This window comes from Blastomyces dermatitidis, assembly GCF_000003525.1.
Source record: "Blastomyces dermatitidis ER-3 genomic scaffold supercont1.2, whole genome shotgun sequence".
NCBI lineage: Eukaryota > Fungi > Ascomycota > Eurotiomycetes > Onygenales > Ajellomycetaceae > Blastomyces > Blastomyces dermatitidis.
The window spans coordinates 4,365,155-4,370,062 of NW_025544775.1; positions in this window are offsets into that span (position 1 = coordinate 4,365,155).

Sequence of the window (4,908 nt, forward strand, 5' to 3'; positions counted from 1 at the left end):
TTTTGAATAATCAAGTGATTAATTGAATCAGGGTCTGCAGCAGTTTTAATTGAACTTGAGAATATTGCTGACTCTAGTTAATCACATGTAAGCTCAGATCATTCCCAGTTATTTTTATCAATATATTCATGAAATGACATATTCTTCTCTTCTAAATGTGATGAGTTTTGAAACAGAATTCTTATAAAAGCTTAACATTTTTTCTCAAAAGAGTTTGCTGTATATAATTCATTCTGAAATTCATATTCTAAGGTTGGAAGCTTTGCTACACTTCTTGTTTTAATATAGTTGAAGACTTTGAAAACTTCTTTTTCTTATACTTCTTTAAGAAATTTGTTCCAGTAATCTGTTTTGACTTTTTTAATATCTGAAAAATATTTATTTTGAATAGCTTTGAACTCTTCATCAGATATTAAGTTATTCTTTCAATCTCTCTTAGTAGTGACTAATTGCTTTCTTTTAGAAGTGATATTCTCATTTCATCAAGATTTGAAATACTCAGAAGACTTTTTCTTTGAAATATTTTCTTCAATACTTGTTAGAAGAATAGATGTAATCAGCTTTACTCTATTCTCAAGCATTTCATTTGAGATATCTTGACTTTGATTTCAATAGAGCTCACTCTGTCTTTCAGATTTCAGCTGTTTTACTCTTTCTTCAACTGCTTTTCAATCAGCTTTTTCAAAGTTATACTGATTAGAGAGAAGAGGCTTTTCACTTCTCTGTTTTTCACTCAGTTCAATATCAAATTGAATGATCTCATGATCTGATTCTGAGGTTTTATTTGAATCAATAAATCAGTTTATAAGTCTTTTTTTAATTAGATTTTATGATATAAAAGTTAGATCTATAATAGATTTCTGTTTCATACCTTTTCTAAAGAATGTTTGTTGATCAGACTTGTTAACTAAATCTATTGAATGCTTAAAAGTTCATTTAATCAGTTTATCTACTCTTACTGCTCTTATGCACTCTGAGTTTCATCAGAAATAATGTGCATTGAAGTCTTCTGCAATTATAGAGTTTTTTAAGAGAGTTATATTCAAAAATCCTCTATCAATTGTTCAGATATTATTATTTTCTTTCAATGATTTTTCATTATAGATATTTATAAGTTGAATAGTATCAAACTCATTATCTTTATCTATAATATCACTCACTAAAATATCAGAGTCAGATATGATTAGACTGACCGTGTGACCGTGTCTGGAACCAGGACCAGATTTTTTGATAGTTCCATTACCAATTCGACTGATCCCATTACACGGTTTTAACATTAGATAGTAGTCCCATACTGTCCCAGTGGGACTTACTGTCTACTCTTGTCACATTTTCCAAATGGGACCATGATTTTCACTTCTCAATTTAAATTATTTTTATTGCTTTAAATGACTTTAAATCTCATTTGAGTGTTACCAAAAAGCGTTACTTTTTAAAAAATTAAAAATAGTCTAAAAAAAACCTTAAAATGTCTAAAAATAGTAACTTTATGCCAAGAATGGGACTAAATGGGACCAAATGGAACCACTTTCTCATTTTTTTCAAGTCATGGTTTCATTTTAAGATCTGATATATAGTCACTTTACATGTTTTTTTGATAGCCAGTCCCAGCGGGATTCACGCCAAGAAATGTATGGGACCAGACCAAATGGGACCAAACGTGAAATTCATGGTCCCGGCGGCCAGTCTAGATATGATATTAAATCTCAGATTAAATTGATATCTTGGTCTTTTTCTTTCATAGATTGCTACTCTTGATTTTATCTCAGATTTTTCAGAAAGAAAGCAGTAATAGCTTGAATGAGAAATGATGTACTTTTGCTCAGTATCAAAGTTTGATTCTTGAAGAAGTACAAAGTTGACTTTTTATTCAAATGCAATCTGAAGACAAGAATAAATGTAATTTAAGTTTCTATTCACATTGTTTTGAATAAATGTGATTTTTGAAGAGTTTTTAAACATTTTTTATTGTTTTTATTGTACATTCATACTAAAAGAGAGTGAAGATATAGTAGAATCTAATCACTATTATCAGATAGTAGATTATAACTATTTTGAAAAGCAGGAATCTCAACTGCTTGCATTATATCTAGTTTATCATTAGAGTCATTTCTCAATTCTCTAATTTTAACAGATATTTGAGAATTCAAATTCTGTTTACATTTAGCTGGAGAATTGAAGTTTGAAGATCTAGATATTTAAGAGTTTCTTCTTTTTAAGCTTGCAGTTGCAGATTTACTAGCTTGACTTTTCTCTTCAGTTTTAGATTCACTTTGAGCTTCATCTTTTCTTCAGTTCTTCTGAGTTCTTGAAGTAAATACACATTCTTTTGAGCTAGATGCATGTTTTTCTTTGCAATTGAAGCACTTAAGCAGAGTATATTGATATATTTCATCTCTTTTTAAGCATATTTCATATTTATACTCACTAGTTTTGTGATCTCTAGCACAGAATGTGTATTTTGAATCTCTAAAATAAGAGATTGCAAAGTGTTCATATCTTTGACAGTTTGAATACTGTGTTTGAGCTTTGAGATTCATTCTTGAGTCTTTGTATTCATGAACTCTCATTTTCAAATCTGCTACTCTTACTTCAGAGATTTCTGATTATTCAAGTATCTTTATATACACTAGAACAGAGGCATTTCTTCTACTCTGTCTGAACTCAATTGAATTAAGTCATACAGACTCTTTTCTCAGTTCAATAGAATTATATTCTTCTAATTCATTTTTGAGAAGTAGTATTTCTTTCTCACAGTCAAAAATTTCAACTGAAATATTATGAAGAATGAATTTATCTCACTTTTCATCTCTCTCAGATAGAATTGTTGTATTCAGTAGAGATTCTATTACTTATTTTCAGAGATTCTCATTCTGAATAAGGAATTCTGTACTGAATTCCGACATTGTAGTCAAAATAATAGAATTTTCAAAGAAAGATGGCTCAATTAAAGCTATGACTGATTTTTAAACTTCAATATCAGTTATTAACTGAGAAAAGAACTGCTGATTAATTTCATTTCTAATTCTGAAAATGAGATTTGAGTTTAGCTTGTTTTTTTGCAAGCTCTTCTAATTTGAGACTTTGAGAATAAGTCTTCTATTTCTGAAGATTTGAAAGTTCTTCTCTTTTTGCATTTATTTTTTTTTTCTTTCTATGAACAGAGATCTGAGTAATATTCTTCTCAGTTTTCTCAGAATTTTGAGTAGATTTTGAACTAACAGGTTTGAAGACAGCAGATTCTGCTACTTGAGTATATGTTTTCTTCTGATTTGAAGAAGAAGATGAAGAAGTAGAAGATGAAAAAGAGTCAGTGACTGTACTGAAAGATTTCAATGTTTTTTGAATTGTATTTAAAATTTCAAGTTTGAACTTGATCACTTCTTGTAGTTCTCTAGTCTGAGTATGAAGAATTAACAGAACTTCTTCATTGTTCTCACTTAGACACTGTTTTTCAAGAATTTTACTTGCTTTTTTCAGTTTCTGTATTTCAAGAACTTGTTGTTTCTCTATTTCTTCCTTCTTTCTTCTCTTTAGAATTTCAATCTCAGGAACAGCATCTGAGAAAATATTTTTTTTTCACATCAACTGAGTATACTCTTGAACTCATTTTACTCACTGAATGAAAAGTTGATCAGACTGTTTTAATTGAGAGATTTATCAGTCTATTTTCAGATGAAAAGTTGATCAGACTGTTTCAATTGAGAGGTTTATTAATCTATTTTTAAATGAAAAGTTGATCAGACTGTTTCAGTTGAGAGATTTATTAGTCTATTTTCAATTGAAAAGTTAGTGAGACTGTTTCAAAAGAAAAATGAAAGTCTTTTGTATATAAAATATCTGATTTTTTTCACATCAGTTCAGTAACTAGATTAGATTTTTAAAGAGAATCTAATAAACTAAAATTGATTTTTAAGATAAATTAATAAAATCTTTATAAACTCTTTCTTAAGATACAGTGAGAAAAAGTATGATATTAATTAGTAATAAATCAGATAATATGACAGTTTTTAAGAGAAAAACTGATAAAAAATAAGTCAATTTTTTACAGAGAAATTGATTAAAACTATTTAATTTTATTCTAAATCATTCAATTCTTCTCACATAATAAGTATACAACTCAAATCAGTTAATAAAGAGTGTAAAAGAGAATTAAGTATTAATGAAAGCTCTTCAATCACTGAAAAAGTAATTCTTACTTAAAAGAATATGAAATTATAACAGAAAATAACTCTGTTTTTAATTCTTTGTAAGAATATTGTATATAATTTAGAGAAAAACATCTTACTTTTTTAAGAGAAGTAAAAAACTATTTCTAAAATCTTTTTTTTTTATTGCATTAACTGCTGTAGAAGAATGAGATAGAAACTGCTAAGATATATACTATTATATACTCTCTATCAAGACTTTCTCTCTTCAGAGTCTTGATATTATAGAGAATATAAGTCTGTTTCTATATAATAATATAAATATTATCAGTGAAATGTAGAGAAACTGATTATTTATATCTTAAAATAGAAGACTTTGTCAATGATTATATTAATATAGAGATAATTCTCAAATTCAATAGAAATCTAGTGTTGCTATTCTCAATCTCTTACAGAATCTATTGAATATTGAGATATTAAAACTAGATTTAATATATCTCACTGTGCAGAGATCAAAGACTCAGTCAGATCTTGAGATATACTGAATTTATAATTATTAATATGCTGTTGACTTGTTCTGTTAACTTATTATCTGCTGATTATATATCAAGTACTGTTACTAAGATGTCTTTTTGTATTATTCTGCTGAGAATGAGCCAGATTGAGTGAGATGATACAAGGGTGAGACTTGGCATTTATGTCTAAATACACTAAAGACAGACAGGGTATTTATGAAGATTGTACTTCAGAAGTGTCTGTT